A 24,870-nucleotide genomic window follows, 5' to 3' on the forward strand; every position below is an offset into this window, starting at 1 on the left:
CCCTAGGCACCGCATGGGCGGACGCCGCAAGGCAACGTTTGCGTCGGGCGAGCTCAGGTGCCTGCGGGGCGGGCGGGGAGAGCTGCATTCATTCTGGAACCTCCTGCCCTCTGCGTGCCCAGCCACGGTTGACTGCTGCCTGTCAGGTTGAAGGGTAACTCCTCCCATAAGAGGGGCGGAGGTGAAGCCCTGTGCGGACGCCCAAACTCGATGGTCACCCCCTGAGGCTCATGGTGCTGGGTTGTCAGTTATAGCATACTTTTGGAACTTTCAGAGCCAATTTCGCCTTGTGCCTTACAGGTCTTAGACTCTAGTCAGGTCCATTTCACTTTATTGTCTAGTCAGTGGTTGAAGCAACCCGCCCCCCAGTACCAAACGGGAAAAGAACTTGGAAGGAACCGTTTGAAACTCAGAGTACCGTTTTGGGTACACGGATTCCCTTCTCTCCACCCCCGACCCTTCCTCATCACACACTAAAGAGCTGTGCCACCTCCTATGGATGTGCTGACTCCTGGGCTCGGGAGCCAGACTTTTCTGGGTTGAACCGCTGCTCTTACTGTGTGACCTTGAGAAAAAGACTTAATTTTTCTGTGCTTCGTTGTTTTTGCATCTGTAGAATGCGGGTAATAATAATACCTTCCTGGAGGGAGTGGCAAAGTAGGTGAAGAGGATTAAGAGGTACAAACTACTACTATGTATAAAATCAATGTTAACAATGATATAATGGGGCTTCCCTGGTGGCGCAGTGGTTGAGAGTCCGCCTGCCGATGCAGGGGACACGGGTTCGTGCCCCGGTCTGGGAAGATCCCACATGCTGCGGAGCGGCTGGGCCCGTGAGCCATGGCCGCGGAGCCTGCGCGTGTGGAGCCTGTGCTCCGCAATGGGAGAGGCCACAACAGTGAGAGGCCCGCTTACCGCAAAAACAAAACAAACAAACAAAAAACAATGATGTAATGTACAGCACTAGGAATATAGCCAATATTTTATGATAACTTTATATGGAGTATAAGCTATAAAAATACTGAATCATTATGTTGTACACCTGAAATTAATATTGTAAGTCAACTCTACTTAAATCAAAAACAAAAACAAGCAAACAAACAAAAAACCCAATACCTTCCTCCTGGGATTATTGTGTGGGAACATATCACCACGTGTTTTCTTGTCTGCTGCCCTGTTTATCTGGAGAACTGGGCATTCTCTGGCCTAGGCTCTGCAGGTTCTAAAAGGCCAAGGCGAGGGTGTTGCCCCATTTTCTTCTCCAGTGCGTAAGGATGCTTTCTCCAGGTGGCAGGCTGAGAGCAGAGAAGGCCTGCTAACTCCAGCGGACCAGAGCAGGCTGGGGATATGGGCGTTGGCCTCCCAGTCGCAGTGCAGGGCCCATGTGCCTTAAGAAGAGGTCAGGAGCTGGGACGTGGGGAGTGCAGGGCTGCCTGCAGCACTGAATTTAGGAAAGGCTCTCAGGCTACTTACTACCTAACTCATATAGCATTGCACTATCCTCATTTAGTCCCCTGGGCAGAGTCCCTCTATGCTGAGCCTTAGGTAGTTTCCCTGTGTGGCATGCCCGGGCTGCTTCTACACCTCTCTGAAACCGTAGAGGTGGATGAAGAGGAGCCCTGCAAGTTATTCATAGGGAACTGACTATAGCTATGTCCAGCTTCTTGCATCCTTTTTTAGATAAAAGGAAACGTTGTTATTGTTAACAGATTACAAAGTAATTTGTCAGAGAATCAAATAGTATTAGAAATATATTGGAGTGGTTAAAAGTATAGGCTCTGGGCTCAATTCCTAGCTTGGCCATTTGCAAGCTGTGTGACCTTGGGAAAATTACTTAACTTCTCTGTGCCTCAATTTAGTGTTTAATCAGAATAAAACTTCATCATTTGGACTAGTAATGGAAAATTGTGGAATAGAACAGGTGCTGTCTCCCCAAATCTGATCTTTTGGGGAACACAGCTAGACCGCCATTTCCACCAAACCCTTGCACTTAGGTTAATGATGTGATTCAATTCTAGGCTATGAGTGGAACAGAGTGGGAGTCACGAGTACCACTCCTAAGATGGGCCATTTAAGACAGAGTTGAGACTCTTTCCTGCCCTTCTTCCACTGGCTGGAACCAGAGTCAACTTAGACTTTGCACACTGTCACTTCCACGGCATTCTGTTGGCCAAAGCAAGTCATAAAGCCAGTCCAGAGTCAAAAGGGGAAGTAGACTTAAGATGACCAACTCATCTTGGTTTGCCCATGACTTTCCTGGCTTTAGCACTTTAAGTTCTGTGTCCCAGGAACCCGCTCAGTCTGGGGTAAATTGGGATGGCTGGTCACTCTAAGTAGACTCCACCTCTTTGTGGGAAGAGCTACAAAGTCACATTGCAAAGTGCATAGTTATAGGGAGGGATGAAGAAATGGGACATTTTTTACAGTCAGTCTACTACAATGCCTATGAGGTTTCCAAGTAGAGTGTCAGGTATCATTTGACTCTTATTTATTTATTTGGCTGTGTCGGGTCTTAGTTGCGGCACGCGGGATCTTCGTTGTGGCACGTGGGATCTCTTCCTTGCGGCACACGGTCTTCTCTCTAGTTGTGGCGTGCAGGCTTTAGAGCACGCAGGCTTAGTTACCCTGCGGCATGTGGGATCTTAGTTCCCCGACCAGGAATCAAACCCGCGTCCCCTGCATTGGAAGGTGGATTCTTAACCACTGGACTACCGGGAAGTCCTTCATTTGACTCATAAGAAAGGTCTGGTCTGGAAATAAATTTGGGGTGTGTGTGTGTGTGTGTATGTGTGTGAGATTATCTAATATTTATTGAGCAACTGAATGACAGATACTACTATAGTAAACTTTTAAAAATAAAAATAATATCTTCAAACTATTTAGTTTTAATCCTTACAAATTAAATAGGAAAATACATATTGTTTATCTCCATTTTACAAATGGAAATAGGAGTTTAAAGTATTGTTTCTTGAGATAAAAGGAGAGCAAGATAAAAGGAAACTGATGGTGAGGGATGGAGATAACAAATCTAGCAAATCTACCAAAAGCTGATATATGGTTCCCAAATACAGCAATTTGAGGCTAATTAGCATAGGGGGAATGTCTTGACACACCTTGATTAGGTTCTGATGGACCTGGTAAATTATTGTTATTATTATTTTTTATACATCTATTGGAGTATAATTGCTTTACAATGTTGTGTTAGTTTCTGCTGTATAACAAAGTGCATCAGCTATATGTATACATATATCCCCATATCCCCTCCCTCTTGAGCCTCCCTCCCTCCCTTCCTATCCCACCTCTCTAGGTGGTCACAAAGCACCGAGCTGATCTCCCTGTGCTATGCAGCTGCTTCCCACTAGCTGTCTATTTTGCATTTGGTAGTGTATATATGTCCATGCCACTCTCTCACTTCGTCCTAGCCTCCCCAACCCCCCTCAAGTCCGTTCTCTACGTCTGTGTCTTTATTCCTGCCCTGACACTAGGTCCATCAGTACCATTTTCTAGATTCCACATGTATGCGTTAGCATACGATATTTGTTTTTCTCTTTCTGACTTACTTCACTCTGTATGACAGACTCTAGGCCTATCCACCTCACTACAAATAACTCAATTTTGTTCATTTTTATGGCTGAGTAATTTTCCATTGTATATAGGTGCCACATCTTCTTTATCCATTCATCTGTTGATGGACGCTTAGGTTGCTTCCATCTCCTGGCTGTTGTAAATAGTGCTGCAATGAACATTGTATTACATGACTCTTTTTTTTTTTGTAAAAATAACAAATTATTTACTGCTTTATAATGTTAAAGTATTTCACCAAGACAAGTTGCAGTCAAATTAATGTGAGTCATGGAAAATGAAATACATAAAGATGTATTTATACAAGTGTAGACTAAATATTTTCCATAGAGACTCTTTTTGAATTATGGTTTTCTCAAGGTATATGCCCACTAGTGGGATTTCTGTGTCATATGGTAGTTTTATTATTAGTTTTTAAAGTAATCTCCATACTGTCCTCCATAGTGGCTGTATCAATTTTCATTCCCACCAACAGTGCAGGAGGGTTCCCTTTTCTCCATTCTCCTCTCCAGCATTTATTGTTTGTAGATTTTTGATGATGGCCATTCTGACTGGTGTAAGGTGATAATCTCATTGTGGTTTTTTTGATTTGCATTTCTCTAATGATTAGTGATGTTGAGCATCTTTTCATCTGTTTGTTGGCAATCTGTATGTCTTCTTTGGAGAAATGTCTGTTTAGGTCTTCTGCCCATTTTTGGATTAGGTTGTTTGTTTTTTGCTATTGAGCTGCATGAGCTGCTTGTATATTTTGGAGATTAATCCTTTGTCTGTTGCTTCGTTTGCAAGCAACGTTGCATATTTTCTCTCATTCTTTTTTTTTTTTTTTTTGCGGTACGCGAGCCTCTCACTGTTGTGGCCTCTCCCGTTGCGGAGCACAGGCTCCAGATCGCAGGCTCAGTGGCCGTGGCTCACGGGCCCAGCCGCTCCATGGCATGTGGGATCTTCCCGGACCGGGGCATGAACCCGTGTCCCCTGCATTGGCAGGCGGACTCTCAACCACTGCGCCACCAGGGAAGCCCTTCTCTCATTCTTGGGTTGTCTTTTCATCTTGTTTATGGTTTCCTTTGCTGTGCAAAAGCTTTTAAGTTTCATTAGGTCCCATTTGTTTATTTTTGTTTCTATTTCCATTTCTCTAGGAGGTGGGTCAAAGAGGATATTGCTGTGATTTATGTCATAGAGTGTTCTGCCTATGTTTTCCTCTAAGAGTTTTACAGTGTCTGGCCTTACATTTAGGACTTGGTAAATTATTAATATTTAGAATAGTAAGCCTTGAGTAATTCAGAAAAAGTTGAAATATATTCACATGTATTTCTACTTTAATTTCATTTTGGTCAGAGAACATACTCTGAAGGATTCTAATCTTTTGAAATGTAATGAGACTTGTTTTATGGCCCATATACGGTCTGATTCAGTGACTGTAATAAGTGTGTTTGAAAAGAACCTATATTCTGTAGTTGTTGGATATAATGTTCTAAAATGTCAATTAAGTCAAGGTGGTTGATAGTATTGTTGAGAATTTCTGTTTTTACTGTTTTTGTTTGTTGCCTTCTATCAATTGCCGAGAGAAAGGTATTAAGGTATTCAATAATGATTGTGTTAGTTTTTCCCTTTAATTCTGCCAACTTTTTCTTTATGTATCTTGAACTTTGTTATTAGGCACATATTTATGTCTTCCTAATTAATTAGATCTCTTATAATTGTGAAATGTCTCACTATTTCTCTGGTAATACTCCATCTTGAAGACTACTTTATATAATAATTATATAGCTAATCCGGATTTTTTTATGCTTACTGTTTGCAGGGTTTTTTTTTTAACATTTTTTTAACCTATATATCTCTGTATTTAAAGTGTCATATTAGTGAGAGTCCAACTGGGGGACAGAAACTATAGTAATTTGAACCAGAAAAGTTTAATATAAAGAATTATTAAGTAAAAGAGGGGATTGGAATAATGAGGGCTTGATTAGTAAAAAGCCAAAAAAAAAATCTCAAGAATATAAGAAGAGCAGATATAAGTAGCACCCCTATTTCTAAGGCTGAGATAGGGTCCCCAAGGAAGGGTCTCTCCCTCCACCTCCCTCTTGCCAAAGCTAATGCAAAGCTCCACCTTGTTGGAGAGGGTTGGGCCATAGCTCGCAGTATGGCAGAGAAGTCAATGTGGTGCCACATCAACAAATCTTGCTGGAAATCTTCTGGAACTTGCCAGAAACTTGCCCTCTAGGATGCTGAGGAAAGTTGTTCACACAGAGGTGGTTTCTGCTGTGAGACTGCCCAAGGGGTTCTGGAGAATCTGCTGGATGCTGGGTGCTGCTGACCATTGTGCACTTAGGAGTTGGGCACTAGAGAAGCTGACAGTGTTGTAGGTGTCTGGTGAGAGAGCACTCTGAAGCCAGCAAAGAAAATCTTTTCTTCCTGCAATGTATCTCCAGTGGTCACCACTGACAGAGCTTAATCTTGTGGCAGGTGGCAAAGGGAAAATATTTAGATTCCTAACTCCATTTTTACAGAGCCTGAAAAGAATGATGAATTTGGGGCTGAGAGGCAAAATACTGATAATTGGCACGAGTGTGTCTCTTGAAAGCATGTAGTTGGGTCTTGCTTTTCTACTGAATCTGATAATCTCTGCTTTTTAATTGGAATGTTTGGTCCATTGGCATTTACTGTAAATCATTGGTAAATTTGGATTTGGGTCTACCATTTTACTATTTGTTTTCTATTGGTTCTACTGAGGTTTTTTTTTTGTTTTGTTTTTGTTGTTTCTTTGTTCCTTCCTCACTGTTTTGTCTTAAGTCAGTTAGGTTTTTTTAGAATTCCATTTTATTTTCTCTATTTTTTAGTTATTCTTCTTTGCATTTTTGTTTTGAATGATTGCTCTAGTGATTACAGAATACATCCTTAAAGTTTTCTTAGAGTCTACTTAGAGTTTTGGTTCCATTTAATGCAAAATATAAAAATTTTGCAACCATACAGTTTCACTTACCCCCAATTCTTTATGCCAGAGGTCAACAAACTGTGACATTTGGGCCAAATCTTGCCCCATACCTGCTTTTTTTTTATTGCAACACAACTATACCCATTTATTTTTGTATTGTCTGTGGATGCTTTTATGTTATGATGGCAGAGTTGAGTAGTTGCAACAGAGACCATATATCAATAGCTTACAGAGTCTAAAATATTTCCCATCTGGCCCCTTACAGAAAAAGTTTGTTGACTCCAGTTTATGCTACGGTTGTCATATGTATTAATATAAGTATGCTAAAAATACCACAATATTATAATTTGCTTTATATGGTCATATGTATTTAAATATATTAAGAGAAGAAAGATTGTCTTTTATATTTATCTACATTTTTACTACTTCTGATCATCTTTATTTCTCCCTGAAGATCTGAATTTCCATCTGGTATCATTTCTTTTCAGCCTGAATTTCTTCCTTTAGCATTTCTTATAGTGTACTTCTGTTGGTGATGAATTCTTTTAGTTGTCATTTATCTGAAAACATCTTTATTTTGCTTTCATTGTTTTTTTTAAATTAATTTTTGGCTGCATTGGGTGTTTGTTGCTGCATGAAGGCCTTTTCCAGTTGTGGTGAGCGGGGGCTACTCTTCATTGCAGTGTGCAGGTTTCTTATTGCAGTGGCTTGTCTAGTTGTGAAGCATGGGCTCTAGGAGCGTGGGCTTCAGTAGTTGTGGCATGCTGGCTCAGTAGTTGTGGCTTGCGGACTCTAGAGTGCAGGCTCAGTAGTTGTGGTGCATGGGCTTAGTTGCTCCGCGGCTTGTGGGATCTTCCTGGACGAGGGCTCAAACCCGTGTCCCCTGCATTGGCAGGCAGATTCTTAACCACTGTGCCACCAGGGAAATCCCTGCTTTCATTGTTGAAGGATATTTTCACTGGAGGTAGAATTTCAAGTTGAAAGTTTTTTATTCTTTAAATGCTTTAAAGATGTTGCATCACTGTCTTATGGCCTTCATTGTTTCAGATGAGAAGTTGGATAGTAAAGGTATCATTGTAGTAATGAGCTGTTTTTCTCTGGCTGCTTTAAATATTCTTCTCTTTATCTTTGATTTTCAGCAGTTTAACTGTGATATACATAGATGTGTTTTTCATTTCTTCTGCTTGGGTTTTGCTGGGCTTCTTGAATTTGTAAATTTATATCTTTCACCAAGTTAGGAGACTGTTTGGGCACTATTTCTTGACATTTTGGAGGGCTTCTTCTCTCTTCTTGATAATTTTGGGGTTCAAGTTATATGTATGTTAGATTGCTTGATATTGTCCTATAGGTCTCTGGGACTCTTCCTTTTTTTTTTTTTCTTTGTGTTTTTCAAACTGAATAATTTCTAGTTCTGACTTTCTTCTACCATCTCAATCTGTCCAGTAAGTGCAGTTTTAATTTCATATACATATTTTTTTCAATTCTAGGATTTCCATTTGGTTCTTTTTTATAGTTTTTATTTTTTGCTTAGGTTCTCTATTTGTTCATTCATTATATGCACATTTTCTTTTATACCTTTGAACATATTTATAATAGTTCCTTTAAATTCCTTGCATGCTAATTCCAACATCTGGGTCATTTTAGTGTTGGTCTTTATTGATTGCAACTCATTATTGGTTGTGAAATAAAATTAGAAAGTTGTGCCTATCATTAAATGATCAAAAAAGAATGAAAATAGCAATGTGCATAGTGAGCACCTTATTTTGTGAAAAAATTATTTATATATGTATATATAAACACATATGTGTTCTTAGTTGCTATGTAAAATGTATTTGTTATTGTGGTTATGGTAAAAAATGTTTGAAAGCCACCAGCCAGAAGACAGATATGTAATGGGATCTGTTTCAGAAGAAAGACCTCAAGTTCTTAGAACCAGAGCTTTCCTGAGGGAAACAAATGTATGTATAGATCTGGTGAGCTCTTTTATTTCAAAGGAGTAAAAAGAGAAGGTAGAAGTACTTGATTGGTATTTGCTAAAATTTGGCTCTCTGTATTAGGATCTCTAGGACTCTTGTTAAAAAATTAAAATGGTGCTTTCTAGATCTGGCTCAGAGGTTCCCAGGGAAGAGCAGGAGAAATCTGCTTTTAACAAGTTCCCTCAGGTGACCCTTAGTGAAAGGAAAATCTGAGAACAGAGGTTTACACTAGAGCTTAGCATGTGTGAAAGAAATGATAATAATGGCCACCATTCATTGAGCTTTGACTTGATAACTGAAGCCAGAGAGGCTAAGTAATCCATCTGAGATCACACACCTTGGAAGTGATGGACCTGGGATGCTAATGAGGATTATCTGACCTTAAACCCTAGCTCTGAACCACTGAGTGGAGTGGGGTCTAAGATACCAAGTCTGCAGAGAGGCAGGGAAGTCAGTTGCCCTAAGCAGTGGTTTGGTGGGGCTCTACTGTGTTAGCTGTGTGACCTCAGATTCCACAAGTTCTTTGGGCTTTGATTTTCTTCTCTGTAAAATGAGGGTCTAATGACACTTCCCCCTCAGGTTTTGGAGGGGTGTGGGCTGCATTACATGGTGGATGAGTGCTATAGGTCTCTGTGTTCTGTCTTTTTATCACACTCTTCCCTTTCCTCAACAAAGCAAAGTAATGAAGGGAGTGTGAAGGAGATCTTGGGTCCTTTTGCAGCCAAACGTGGGGAGAGAGGACCTCACAGGCTCGGAGGAATGGAGGCCAGGTCTGGGAATGCAGGTCAGCCTCCTGCAGTTGGCAGGCAAGGACAGGAGAATGCAAAGGGCCTGCTTGGGCCTGGAAAGGGCTTCTGGGATGAGCTACAGATGACCTTTCTAAGATTTCCCTGTTCCAGTGGTCTTCATGACATCAGGGCAGTCTGCTTTTGACTTGGTTCAAGTGTATTTCCAAAGCTAGGGACTCCCATTTCCTCACTGGGGTATTTTGAAGATTTGTGTTTTAAAGTACATCAGTTGTTTCAAGTGAAAAGTGTTGTAGAAGGAGAGCAAAGAATCATTTGATTATCTAATTTTCATGTTTACATAGCGTTTGTTTTAAAGTAGTAAGAATCTAAATTCCAAATGTGGTTACAAAATCAGCCTCCACTTAAACCGGTAAGTGCATTTTAATGAAGCTTAATTTAAAAGCATGTATTTGCATATTGAAATTTGCTTGAATCAACTTGTAGAGTGTGATCTCCAGAGCACTGGTTTTCTAGTGTTCTGAGAATGTGGGAATTCTTTCAAATTACTTTTCATGGCCTGGAAATGTTAGCTCAATTGGTATAAGGCTTAGTAAAATGGAGAAGGTTCAAATTAAATTATGGTATAAGTTACAATACAGTACTTTTCCAAGTCATTCTTAGAATACTCTTGGAATTCTTTAGAACCCAAATGTCATATTTTGGAATAGTTTGTTAACTTTATTCTACAGCTCATCTGTATTTAAGTCAACAGGCATGAGAACTTAACATATGAGAATTTGCCAAGTCAGAAATAGATGGCTTCCATTTTCTACTGATACCTTCATCCAAAAGTCAAAGTGTATTAATACACTTATTAAAAGTTTAACAATTTCAGAGGGACTACTATAGTTACATAAAATGAGGCTGATTTGTTTTTTCTAAACCTTTATTAATTGTGAAAGATAACACACAGAGAAAAGGTACATAAAACACAAAGTATGATGAGTAATTACAAAATAAATATAATTAGAAAAAAACACAAAAGCACCACCCAGATCAAAAAATAGAACATTGCTGTTATCCCCAGAACTGCTTCTCATGTGTCCCATCCAGATCACCTCTTTCTCAACCTTCCCCTACACCCCAGGTAACCATTATCCTGACTTTTATGGTAACCACTTCCTTGCTTTTTAAAGTTTTGCCTATTTTTGAACTCTATACCTAGATGGACTAATACTAAGAAACACCAACTTGGCTACCTAGCCTGCCCACATCTGTGTGAACCTGGCTGGGTAACACAATTCCCGTAGCTAATCAACCTCACTATGAGGCTTTGTTTTCCTAATATCAGTCCAAGAAAAGTCTTGGTTTTTTTGGCTTTAAATGACCTGCCCTATTTCTTGTCCCCCCAGTTTCATCTTCCAGAGCCTCTACTCTGTGCTGGATTAAGTTCCTCAGTTGGGCAGTACTTTTTTTCTACTCAGTACTCAGTCTTTACCAAGAGATGAAATTATTTTTTTTCCTTTAACACTACAGAAAGTTTTCTTTGGTATATGTCTTTTTTGCTCAACTTTATAAGATTCATCCCTGTTGTAGGTGTAGCTGTTGTTTGCTCATGTTTACTGCTGTATCATATTCCATTATGATTATGTATATAATAATTTATCCATTCTATTATTGATGGACATGGGGTTGACTTCATTGTCATTAAGAATTTCTTGTGCTTGTCTCCTGGTACAAATATATATGCATTTTTGTTGGATATGTACCAAGGAATGGAATAGAGGGATCATAGGATATATGTATCTTATACTTTAGTAAATAATTCCAAACTACTTTTCAAAGTTGTTGTGGTGGGCATTTGTGCAATATAGTTTTTTAAAAAATGTGGTCTCGGGCCTCCCTGGTGGCGCAAGTGGTTGAGAGTCCGCCTGCCGATGCAGGGGATACGGGTTCGTGCCCCGGTCTGGGAGGATCCCATATGCCGCGGAGCGGCTGGGCCCGTGAGCCATAGCCGCTGAGCCTGCGCGTCCGGAGCCTGCGCGTCCGGAGCCTGTGCTCCGCAACGGGGGAGGCCACAACAGTGAGAGGCCCGCATACCGCAAAAAAAAAAAAAAAAAAAATGTGGTCAGTATAGAAAAATAAATGGTAAAATAAGTCATTCTTCAATATGCATCTGTTAAATTTTGTCATTAAAAACGGTCTATGAAAAAAACAAAAACAAAACAAAACAGTCTATGAGATCAGTATAGGTGAGCTCAGATTCAAGTAAAGTGGTCCACTTTCATGATCATTCCTGTTCCAGGCACTTCGGGATACCCCTGATAACATGGTGGCCCTCCAAGGGAGACTAGTATACTTGTAGATTGGTAAGACACTAGTAGCTACCCAGGTGGGCGTCTTGGAGTAGGTAGGACAAGATAGATCTAAGGGTTCTTTTCACAGGTCCTGTGTTCCACCCAAAGCAAGAGTCCCCTTTGGGGGCAGCTTTTTTTTAATAGCTGCTTTCTGCTTTCTGCTTTCTCCTGGGATATGCTTTTTGCTCTAAGTGTATTCTCTTACCATCTGATGTTCTGGTTACAAGGGGGCACCTTGTTTAAGTTCCCTGCTGAAAAATTATATGGCTTTTTGATTTGCAAATGGCTAAATCAAGAATGAGTTAGGGAAGTGGTTTATCACTTTTTTTTTTAGCATGACAACCTATTAAATGTTTTTTTTATTGTGGACTTTTCTAAATATACACAAATATATGAAGAATGGTGTCTCATGTATCCACCTCCAAGCTTTGATAATTATCATTTTATGGCCAATCTTGCTTACATCTGTCTTACTCCTCTTCCCACTGGATTATTTGGAAGGAAGTCCAACATATTAAATGATTTTATCTATAAATACTTTAGCCTGTATCCCTAAAAGGTAAGGATTGTTTAAAAAAGCACAACCACAATACCATTATTACACTTAAATAAAAGTAACAATTCTTTAATATCATCAAATATCTTCTCAGGATCCAAATTTCCCCAGTTGTCTCATGAGTGCTTTGTTATGGTTGGTTTGTTAGAATCAGGGTCTTATGAGGTAGACACATTGCATTTGGTTTCTAGGTCTTCTAAGTCTCTTATTTCCTGTTTTCTTTGCCCTCTTTCTTTTCTTGCCACTGAGTTGTTGATTAAACTGCGTCGTTTGTCCAGCAGAGTTTTTCTATCTTAGATATTTATAATTTTATTCCTGTGGAGATGCAAATTTTATTTCTGTGGTGATAAAAGCCATTTTAACCATATAATAGTAGTTGTAATTTTAGTATCTTTTAAGAAAATGCATATTGATAAAAGGCTACTAAAAATTCAGTAACACTTTCAAATTAATTTGCTTTTTTCGTGCATGGGCAAAACAGTTGAAAAATTGTAAATCAGTGAGTTCTCAAACTTTGTGGTCAGGACTCCTTTACTATTGAGGAGCCATAATAAAAGTCTCTTGTTTGTTTATTGATATCTGTTGTATTAGAAATTAAAACTGAACAATTAAAATATTTATTTGTTAATTCATTTTTAAAAATAATAAATCTGTTAGATGTTAACAAATAATACATTTGTGAGAAAAATGACAGTGTTTTCTAAAACAAAAAAAATTAGAAAGAAGAGTGATATTGTTTTACATCCTTATGAATCTCTTTAATGTCTTGCTTGATAGAAGCCAGTTGGATTCTTATATCTACTTTGGCATTCAGTCTGTTACAATATTACACACGGAATTGCCTCTGGAAATTTTGCTGTATATTTTTGAGAGATTGACAGTGAAAAGGGCAAATAAAGTGTTAGTTTTATTATGAAAACAATTTTGACCTCATGGAGCCTCTGAAAGTGTCTAGGGACCCCCGTGGGTTCCTGGACCACACTCTGAGAATTGCTGTAGAATATTGATGTGTGGAAGACATTATTATCATTAGTAGTATGTAGACGATGCTTAGGGAAGGTGTGTATTTGAGCATCCCTTGCAAATACTTCTCAGCTCCCCCTGTCTCCCAGATCTCTATGATTTCTTTCTCCTTGCCCCAAGTTTGTTCCATAGATGTGGTAATGGTATTTTAATTATGTTCTATGTTCTTTTAACAAAGTGTTTACAATCTCTCCACACACTACCCACCCCTCAATTCCATAGCAAGCTCCATAATTTTTTCCTGAGAGTGCAAATGAAGTAGTGGAGCAGAAATGTACGAATGTGGAAGAAGCTGGAAAGGTGGGTTCTAGTCCCAGGCCTGTTTCCAGAGAGCTGGGTGACCTTGGGCAAGCCATTTACCCTCACTGAGCCTCTGTTGCTTTAGCTATAAAATATAGGAGTTGGAGCAGGTTATTTTAAGGTGTTTTCTGGGTCCCAAATCCAATAAATGCTACTATGGCTCATAAGTAAGTAAGTCCATCCTGAAGTTTCCTTTAGCTCAGGGATGTAACATTGGCCTAATACACAGAGGAACCCACAGCAACATGAGAAAAGGGGATTAGGACCCTATTTGTTGAGTCAGAGGGAGAGCGAGAACTGAATACGCTGAGACAGACTCAGAATGGAAGAGTAACAAGGTGTAGGAGTTCCTTGTTAAGGAGTTTTGCAAGATTTCCCACACCAAAAGGTATCCTCAGAAAAAGAAACAAAGCCCAGCATTTTTTTTCTCCTAAGATCTTTACAGCCTTCTAAACTTCATTCCCTAAGGAAAAGTGTCAGTAAACTACAGCCTGGAAACTAAGAATGGTTTTTACACTTTCACATGGTTGAAAAAAAATAAAAAGATGAATACTATCTTGTGACATGTGAAAATTATGTAAAATCCAAATTTCAGTGCCCATCAGTAAAGTTTCATCAGACACAGTCATGCTCATTCATTTATGTAGTCTATGGCTGCTTTGTGCTATAATGGCAGAGTTGGGATGATATGACAAATACAGTAGAGCTTGCAAATATTTATTATCTGGCCATTTCCAGAAGTTTGCAGGCCCCTGCCCTAATGCAAACCTATAATTTGCATTTTATGGCTCTCTTTCAGAGGCTGACCACAGTCAACAAACACTTCTAAACACACATTCACATGCCTTCTCTGACTTAATTTGGTTCAACTTTTGTATTCTCTTAGGTTTCTAATGACTTCCGCTTCAAATCTTTCTTTTATATAAAAACTCCACTCTGACACCTTTAATTAGGCATCTCAATCCCTGTTCCAGAATAGTTTGAGGGCTGAAGCAGGTACTCTTCTGTGATCCACCCGCTTCAGGTCTAGCGGAAACCCCCCCATCCTGGCTTCCCCTACAGACTTCCTCACATTCAATACCACCTGCACCCTTTAACTTTCTCCTTCTAAGGCCTCCTTACCTATAGCAATTGTTGAGAGTGGCAGGAGGAAGATGTGATTTTGTGTTTTTGTTTTTAACTAGGGCACAGTTTGCTCAGCTAAGTCACATTTGTAGTTTTGTCACTTCATGGTTTTTGGTGCTCTTTTCCTGCTTCTCAAGGACATAGGCTGAAGTCTGAATGAGCCGGGGAAAGTTAATTCAACAGTTAAAATGAAAAACAAAACAAAATGATCCCTCTTCCTCTCTACCTGGAAATCCTTGGAATTTTTAAAGACACATAGCTACCTATTCTAAAATTATTCCCAGGATTTAATATATAGAGGTTTGATTGAGTGATGGCTTGGAGATGTCAGTGCTGTTGTTTTTTTTTAATTTTTATTGATGTATAGTTGAATTACAATGTTGTGTTAATTACTGCTGTACAGCAAAGTGACTCAGTTATACATATAATATACATATATATGTGTGTATATATATATATATACACACATACACATTCGTTTTCATTTCTTTTCCATTATGGTTTATCACAGGATACTGAATATAGTTCCCTGTGCTATACAATAGGACCTTTTTGTTTATCCATTCGTCAGTGCTGTTGAATGAAGATTTTACACCACATCGCACAGGGCCCCAGGGGAAAGGATGGTCAGGAGGCAGAAGGGGCAGGGGACAGGAAACATTGGACCAGAGCCTTTACTGGGGAAAGGCAAGGTAGGGTAGAATGAACAGTTTAGAATTGGCTGGCTTGAATAACTGCACTGGGCCTTGGGACATAGGGGCTGTCTGTAGTTGCCCCGTACCTGGCTCTGGGTTTGATTTAGGGTGGGGGAAACATTGGCTCGGTTGTGTGAGAGTTAGATAAAAAGATAGTTGGGAGTATAGACTGGGAGATAGATTGGTTTGCATATGAAAGGTGTGTTCTTTGGCAAGTTGTTATTACCTTTAGGAATTAGCAAACTCTGGGAGAGGCAGTCTCTCTGGGTCTGTAAGGGCCCCAGAGTATCAAGAATACAGGAAATAAGAAAATATAGTTAACATAATTGGCTCTGTGATGAATGGATGACAAATAGACAAATGCAGAATCTAAGAAAACACAGACCCCTACAAAAGCAGCAAATTAATTGAATTTATGTATTTATTGGAATGCTGATTTTTACCATTAAAAAATAGAAATCTTGGGCTTCCCTGGTGGTGCAGTGGTTGAGAGTCCGCCTGCCGATGCAGGGGACACGGGTTCGTGCCCCGGTCCGGGAAGATCCCACATGTGGCGGAGCAGCTGGGCCCGTGAGCCATGGCCACTGAGCCTGTGCGTCCGGAGCCTGTGCTCTGCAGCGGGAGAGGCCGCAACAGTGAGAGGCCCGCGTACTGCAAAAAAAAAAAAAAAAAAAAAAATAGAAATCTTGAGTTTGAACTAGTTTAAAAATTAATAATAAAAGGTATAGAAACTCAATAAAAATTTAAAACCTGTGTAAAAGTATATAATGTGAAAAGTAAAAAGATTTTTTCACACCTATTCCTAATCCCATTTCTCAATTAACTTCTGATTAACATATTTTCTAAGATGCTTTTCTTTGCAGATGTATCCATCTCACTTAGGGTAAAAGCAGTGTTCTCACAATGTCTACAAGGCCCTGTTACCCCTGCTTGCTCAGTCCCTTCTCCTCCACTGGCTGTAACCCTCCAGGCAGGCTCCTGCCTCAGAGCCTTTGCTTCTCCTATTTCCCTGGCTCTTCCTAAGGACAGCAGCCTGACTTCCTCCCTCACTTCCCTCCATTCTGTACTCAAATACACCTCCTAGAGGTCTAGACTAGATAGTGGTGTCAAAAATCACAACCACCCCACACTTCTGTCCCCCTTCTCTGATTTCTTTGTATCCTTAGCACTTTGTACATGGTACATATGCCTTTTGTTTATTTCTCTTGTTTATTATGCATCTTCCCCACTGGAATGTAAGTTCTGTATGGGTAGAGATTTTTGTGTAGTGCCTGATACACAGAAGATGCTCAATAAACATTTCCTGAATGAATGGATGAATATCAAGCACAATTATATAATATATATTTATTTGTATAATTTTTTTTTTTTTTACTGAGTGGGATCACATTATATATATGATCTCCAGCTTGTTTTTTTTCACCCAGCAAGGAATCTCGGACATTTTTCTATGTTAGTACATCTGGATGCAGTTCATTCTTTAAAGTAGCTGCATAGAATTCCAGAGTACAGATAAACCCTAATCTATTTAACCAGTCATTTACTGATGGTTATTAGGATGTTGAGAATTTCACCATTTCCTTCAATAACAACAAGTCAAGGAAAAGAATGCAGATCATTCAGGTTCAGGGTATGGGACTTGTTCTAGAACTGAGTAGGAGACTATTGGTCATTTTCTGACTTTCTTGTGCTATAATTTTTATTTTTCTTTAATCCTTGCTACTCAGTTGGGATAAAGGTTGCTCCACTGAGGTATGGGCAGAGATGGACGTTGAAACCATCACAGGTACTTAACAATAATTCTATGTTAATAGTTACTAGAACCAAGGGCAGACCGCTGTTCAGGCAGGCTATAGGCATATGGTGGGAGGCCTGTAGCCCGTGGAGGTCTGTGGTGGGGAAATGGAGGGGAGGATCCCTTCATTTCCTCTGACCTAAGTCACCCCATTTATCCATACCTGCATCTTGTCTTATATGCTCCTTGCTGACTTGTCCATTCATCTACCATGTCCCTTCAAAACTAATACCTGACACTCCATGTGCTGGCCAATTTCTCTTCTCTGCAGTCATATCTTTCTTCTGTTTTCTATTCATTTAAACCACATTTCTCAGTCGCTTCCTCTGTAGAGCATAGTCACGTACTCTCTTTCCCCATTGAAATCTGCCCAGTCTCTGACATCTTCCATACAAAAGTTCAAGCCTCATCTCTCAGTGATGCTTAATGATATGGCCTTCATCTTGCCTTTCATTTCCTCCCTGGCCCTGGACCAGACCATCTGTTCCTTCCTAGCATGTCTGTTGCTTTAATCTGTTTCTGCCTCTGATCTCTGCTTGTTACACCTGCAAGCCCAGCCCATGTAATATGCTCTTCCTCCCTAACCTTCAGAAACCTCATCTGCTTCCCTGACTGATTGCAGCCTTCCAGGCTTCCCTGAGCGATTCTGCAGGCTACTTGAGCTGTGTTCTCCTGGGGACTGGGTGTTTATTCTCCATGCTATATCCCTTTTAGCTCTTTTGAATGTTCCCAGTTTGGCTTAATTAGGGTGCTGTGGGAACATACTTGGCCTTCCATTGTGGAGGAGACTAGGCAGGGGCATAGGAATGACAGGAAGGGCTTGTAAGATGGGTTGCCAAGCCTGGTGTCAGTGAGTTCCTGGTACCCCCCCAGCTCCTCTAAGGTGCCACTGGGGGAGAGGTCACTATTTTCAGGAGGGAGGGGCAGTTGGGTTTTAGAAAATACTGCTGGGTTATAGAAGAGATTTATTTTTACTGTAAGTTAGTGGTTCTTAGTGGTTTGTTTTTTTTCCCCCAATAGTGGGCCACTTGACGATAGCCATGAACACTCTTTCCAGAAAAACGCACATACACACAAATTTTTGAAGGAGCTTCCAAGATGTACTGGGAGCCCCTGAAGGCCATTAAAGATTCCATGGTCTCAGGTTAGAGCCCACTTCCCTAGATCATGTTTCATACTTGTTCTTAGCTGTTGTATTCCCCGTACCCCCTCGACCTGTCCATTGGTTGTGGCTGGAAAGCATTGTCTTAACAAGATAATGAAATAGACACAAAATGACTCTGATGGCATCTTTTGCTTTTTTTCCCCTTATTTTTAAAGCAAGTTTTGCTTCTCTTTGGAAATGTTCTATATTGGGAATTAAAGAATGAGATAGAGTTCTTTCCCTGAACTGTGCACAAATTTACGATTACAAGGTTCTGTCTTGTATCTTAGTTATTTGTATTGCAGTATAGGTTGGCAGGAATTCCCCTCTAAGCTGCACTGGGGATTCTTCAACACTGGTTCTTTGCTTCTTTTCTCACACAACTCTTTTTAGGACTGGTGGAATGACTAGTAACAAAGGGAATAATAGAGCAGTGGGATAGCCTAGGTGTTAAGAGCATGGTTTCGCATAGGCAGGCTGATTTGAGTTAGGTAACTCAAGGATCTTAAACTGGTGACTCAAAGGCCAGAGAAACCAGTGAGTCATTTTTGTTTTGCCTGCTTAGCATTTGCTAAAGCAAAGTTATCTTTTTTTTTTAAAATTTATTTATTTTATTTATTTTTGGCTGTGTTGGGTCTTCGTTGTTGTGCGTGGGCTTTTCTCTAGTTGCGGTGAGCAGGGACTACTCTTCATTGCGGTGAGCGGGCCTCTCATTGCGGTGGCTTCTCTTCTTGCAGAGCATGGGCTTTAGGCACGCGGGCTCAGTAGTTGTGGCACATGGGCTTCAGTAGTTGTGGCTCGCGGGCTGTAGAGCGCAGACTCAGTAGTTGTGGCACACGGGCTTAGTTGCTCCGCAGCATGTGGGACCTTCCTGGACCAGGACTCGAACCCGTGTGCCCTGCATTGGCAGGCGGATTCTTAACCACTGTGCCACCAGGGAAGCCCCAGCAAAGTTATCTTGATCTCAGTAAAAGGCATTATCTTGATCTCAATAAAAGGAATGTGTAATTATTTGTCTTATACTGACCCTGTTAATGTGTTATGTCAGTTGCTTGACCTGAGGCAATTGAGTTTAGGATTTAGTTTCCCCATCTGTAAAATGGGCATAATGCCTATCTCAAAGCACTAAGTGACTTATGAATGTAAGAACTAAATGAGTTAGCCTGTAAATTCTGAACAAATTGTACATCTGATTATTAATAATAATCCACAGTGATGAATGCCTTAAGAAGTGCTAGAAGTGTGGGGATGGGGGAATAGGGGCAGATGGAGCTAAGAGATGTTGAGTCAATTTGAGAATAAAATTAGGCGTGTTTGCTGGGAAAGTCACATAAAGTGGGAGAGCACAATTTGATCCAGAAAGTTGCAGAACAGCGGCCTGGAGTTGCTGACACACAGCTCAGAGAAGTCAATGCCCAGGGTTCCGCTAGAATGGCAGTGTGTGGGTTCCACTGCTGTTTCTTGCAGGGGAAGTGAAGGCCTCTGCCCAGGCCTCTTTCCTGTCAACTCTCTCACCCTCAGGCCTTCTGTTCTTCCCACAGCTGCCTTCTTCCGCTGCCCACAGATTTCACAGCCGTTTCCAGACACAGGAATGCTTTTGATGCAGCAACATCCTCCACAGCCCTGGAAGGTAGGCCTGAGGTACCATGGCTGCATCCTGGGTGTCTGAAGCTCATTTTAATCAGCAGCTGGGAAGCTCCCTAGGACTTCCAAGAGCTGACCGCCGTGGCCTGGTTAAGCACTGACCTCTCACTGACTTGGGCTCTGTTGTTGTCTGTAGGATGGGAAAGGGTGTGTCAGGAGAGCACTTGATGGGGCAAGGTGGGCAGACTCTGCCTCCTGACTTTGGGTGGCAGACTGTGGGTCTCAGCTGCATTATTAAGGAGTGCCGACTGCCATCATATCTGGAGAGCCTGAGGGTGGGAATGAGGTTGGATTGGGGACAGGGAGTGAAACTTTCAGTGTTGGCATGAACTCAGAGGTTAGGATTGCAGATCCTGGGTTCAAATCTCAGCTTTGCTGTTTACAAGCTATGTGACCTTGGGAAAGTCACCTAATCCCCCGGAGCCTCAGTTTTGTCATCTATAAAAGGGGGATAATAATAGTACCTACTTCAGAGGATTGCTATAAAGACTGAGTGTATGTGTGTGTGTGTGCGCGCATGTGTGTGCGCGCATGTGTGTGCGTGTGCTAGCTTACAAGCTTTAGCTACAATGACCTATTATTTTTGTTTTTTGTTTTTTTTTCTTTTTTAATTAATTTATTTTTTTTTGCTTTATAACAGATTTAATCAGTTATACATATACATATGTTTCCATATCCCCTCCCTTTTGCGTCTCCCTCCCACCCTCCCTATCCCACCCCTCCAGGCGGTCACAAAGCACCGAGCTGATCTCCCTGTGCTCTGCGGCTGCTTCCCACTATCTATCTACCTTACGTTTGGTAGTGTACATATGTCCATGCCGCTCTTTCACTTTGTCACAGCTTACCCTTCCCCCTCCCCATATCCTCAAGTCCATTCTCTAGTAGGTCTGTGTACAATGACCTATTATTAGTGTAATACCAGGGCTTGGATTTCTGGGCTGGGCATTAGGGGTGGGCACTGGTTGGGGCTGGGGACTGGAATGAAGTAAACATGAATGAATGAATGAATGAATGAATGAAACATAGCATTGGGGACAAACATTAGAAAAGTTAGGGTTAGGGTTGGCTCTGGGATATAGCTTGGGCCAGCACATTTGCTGCAGACTTTCATCAAGGGGTGAGAGACAGAAGCCGGGGATGGGGACAAAGGCTGCCTTCCCTACCCCCAATCCATGAGCATCAGTATGGACCCACATATATATTCTTGCCTCTCCTACTAGACCAGGGAGCCTGTAGCCCTGCAAGAGGCTAAGAAGGGGGAAGGAAGGTTCTACGTTGTTTGAACATAGCTCAAGAGCGATGGTGGCAGTAGAGCCAGTGCCGAAGGCTGGCTGAAGGGGTGATGTAACTGCTGTTATCATGCGTCTCCCAGGTCTCTTCCCCATAATGGCTCTCCTGCTGCCATAGTTGGGAAAACCCAAGGGAAGTCTTGGAAGTAGTTCTGAGTGCCCAGGACAGTGGAGATGACACCAAGCTTCCCCTACGGCTGCTCCGACAGCAGCAAAGCTTGGACAGTGGGCTGGGGAGGATGGGATTCCCTGGAGAAGACCTCCTTGCCTAGGTGGTGCATCAGGCCCATACACTTAGGTCCTGGTGCCATTGCACCTGACGGTGTATTGCCCTGTATTTGTGACCGTGGCCTTCATCACCTGGAGGCAGCTAGTGGCAGAGCTTGGTTCTGAAAAGGAGGAGCTGTGTGCAGGAGATGGAGAAGGTCTGAGACCAGAGAAGGGCAGAGTCTCTCCATGAGCTCCAAAATGGTTTCCAGTTTCAGCCTGCTTTGAATTAAGTAGAGGAGACAGAAAAAGAATTTGCTTAAGCGTGGATGGGTGGTTGGACCAACGAAAAGAGCCAGAGTCCACCAGAGTCATTGTTTGGGGCAGGAGCAGAAGTAATTCGTTTTATATTGTTTCAGTATGCTGTTCAATTTTGTGCTGATTAGGACAAACACACAGTTAATATCCGCTAATTCATATGGCGCTGCCAGGACTCAGCATGGGAATGCGTATGTTTATGCCAAGGGTGCCAATTCTTGATGTTCTCGTAGCTGCAGGAACTGCCTTAGCCACGAGTGCTGTGGATGTGCTGGAGCCCTTGAGTCATCAGCGTTGCTCCACCGCCCTCCACAGCCTCTGAATCCCTGAGGTGGCATAGCTTGGACATGCTACATCTGCTCTGTGTGTGTGTGTGTGTGTGTGTAAGTGTGTGTGTTTAACAGAGGCAAAGGGATGCTCTCACATTATGGTTTAGGGGCAGAAAGGAGACTTCTTTGAGAGCTAACCACCCTGGTGTTATTAAGACTTAGATCGTTATATTAGGATTATTTTAAGTTGTCTGTAGTAAGAGTAAAGTGAAAGGAAGTGAGCACATGGGAGGTTGCTGGGCTCCAGTTGTGAAAATCAGAATGAGGAAACACCAGAGGCCTTCTCATTAGAACCGTGAATGGATGATAGAACACCCACCATTACCATTATTATTTGATGTCTTTCCCAGTTTGTCACTAGTGCAATTAAAGATGAAACAGAAACAAGATTTAGATTGTTGGAAAGGAAAAGACAAACTTTTATTGTTTACAGATGATATGATTTTATACCTAACCTACTAAGAGAATCAAGCAAAATGAACCCCCAGCTATTGGATTTAATAAGAGAGTTTAGTGCGCTGGCTGCAAGCAGGATAGACATACTCAAATTGAAAGTTTTCCCACATGCCAGCATTGGTGAGCTATAAAATATAATAAGAGAAAGAGAGATTGCATTTTTAAAAACAAATAAAACTTACAAAATACCCAGAAATAAGCTTAGTGAGAAATGTGCTCTGGGATCTATATAAAGAAAACTTTAAAATCTCCTGAAAATAAAGATGTGAATAAATAGAGAACCATATCACATTTTTTCCTTATTACAAATGTTATATTTATATCTTCTTTATTGCATTTCACTGTATGCTACGGGTTGAGGATTCAATGGTGAAAAACACAGATACCTTTATGGAATTTACATTTGAAAGGAAGAGACGTTGATAAAAGAATAAACAAAACAAATTATTTACATGAATACAGCTCACCATAAGGATCGAGAGATATGGCCTTTCTCTTTGACTTCTGTGAGAGAGCTCCCTGACAGGCTCCTATTAGCTCTCTGAAGTACCCAAACTTTTTTTTTTTTAACTACAAATACACTGACTATAGCAAATTTGTTGAATAAGCAACAGATGACAAATCTAATTTAGCTAAGAAAATACGCAGATGGGTCACTATAAACCACCTCAGCTCTCAGTTGTGGCCAGAGCTCACTGAGTACTGGGTTCTTTCCTTTAAAAGGAAAATAACTTTTTCTTTTACTTTGTTTAAATGCATTCTTGTGGGAATTCCTTGACGGTGCAGTGGTTAGGACTCTGCTATTTCACTACTGAGAGGGTGCCGGTTCAATCCCTGGTCAGGGAACTAAGATCCTGCAAGCAGTGCGGAGTGGCAAAAAACCAAACCAAAACAAAACAAAACTTGCCTATGTCGTGTGAAAGACAGGAGGGCTTGATTTAGCCTGTGTCCCTGAGAGGTAGGGCAGGCCCACTTCTGGCTTTCACAGTATCCAATCTGAACTCTATTAGCTAATCATAAGGAGGTAGTGGCTTCTTCACTCTGGAGACTATCACAGTTTTGTGGACTGCTGCTTGGCTTGAATGGTTAACCAGAGAATGATGCTGTTTAGATAGTTTTGCATCATTATTTATTATAAAAATGAGCAGGATAGAAAATACCATTGAAGCATAGGGTGGTGAACTGAATGTGGAGAAAGAACCAGTTTGCAGTATGATATTTTCTAAAATGTTTTCTTCTCTGTTTATTACCGATCTCTTATACTTTTCATCTTCTTCATCTGCCCTGGTCACACCCTGGATGAAAGTTTACTGATTTCCTTTGCAATTTCTGCCCATATCTTCTATCATCTTCTATCCTTTGGCTCTGTCAGAATTTTCCAAGGGGGCCTATAGCTAACAGATAATGTTCAACTTTAGAGAATAAAGAAAGCTGCTAACCATATTCCACACAGAGTGTCCTCCTTTGATGCTCTCTTTATATATAGCATGCTAAGTACATATGGAATTAATTTCTTTCTGAGGCTTACAAGTTGCCAACTGATACATTTGTTTCCAGAAGGAAGGTAAGTATAGGCCAGGTGCTGAGGTAGGTTAGTTTTTATTTGTTTGTTTTTAAAATTTTTATTGGAGTATGGTTGATTTACAATGTTGTGTTAGTTTCAGGTGTACAGCAAAGTGGATCAATTATACATATACATATACATATACATATACATATACATATATCCACTCTTTTTTAGATTCTTTTCCCATATACACCATTACAGAGTATTGAGTAGAGTTCCTTGTGCCATACAGTAGGTCCTTATTCGTTATCTATTTTATATATAATAGTGTGTATGTGTCAATCCCAATCTCCCAATTTATCCCTCCCCCCCTCTACCCCCTGGTAACCATAAGTTCGTTTTCTACATCTGTAACTCTATTTCGTTTTGTAGCTAATTTCATTTGTACCCATCTTTTAGATTCCACATATAAGTGATATCACATGATATTTGTCTTTGTCTGACTTTTCACTCAGTATGACAGTCTCTAGGCCCATCCATGTTGCTGCAAATGGCATCATTTTGTTCTTTACTTATGGCTGAATAATATTCCATTGTATATATGTACCACATTTTCTTTATCCACTCCTCTGTTGATGGACATTTAGGTTGTGTCGATGTCCTGGCTATTGTAAATAGTGCTGCAATGAAAATGTTTCCGTTTGGAGAAGAGCTGAGGGTGCTACTTCACCATGGCAGCAGCCAAGAATTTGAGGACTGTTCTCAAGGAGGAGACTTAGCCCTAGCTTTGCCTTCTGGGCCAAGGAAGCAGGGACTTGAATGATAAACTGTGAGAGCTTGAAGAGGACTTTAAAAACATTCATTCCAATCACTCTTTTAAACTAATGAAGAAACAGAAGCCCTGAGA

At 40.8% G+C, this 24,870-nt stretch overlaps 1 long non-coding RNA gene across 1 annotated transcript in view; it reads left to right on the forward strand.

The window, feature by feature from the left end:
* LOC132494903 (uncharacterized) overlaps nt 1-24,870 on the forward strand; it is a 49,403-nt gene that overhangs the window by 12,441 nt on the left and 12,092 nt on the right. The window contains exon 3 of the long non-coding RNA XR_009533176.1: nt 19,755-19,843. This is a non-coding gene — a long non-coding RNA (uncharacterized LOC132494903). The remainder of the gene's footprint in view (nt 1-19,754; nt 19,844-24,870) is intronic.

Source organism: Mesoplodon densirostris, chromosome 8 (genome assembly GCF_025265405.1).
Source record: "Mesoplodon densirostris isolate mMesDen1 chromosome 8, mMesDen1 primary haplotype, whole genome shotgun sequence".
NCBI classification, from domain to species: domain Eukaryota; kingdom Metazoa; phylum Chordata; class Mammalia; order Artiodactyla; family Ziphiidae; genus Mesoplodon; species Mesoplodon densirostris.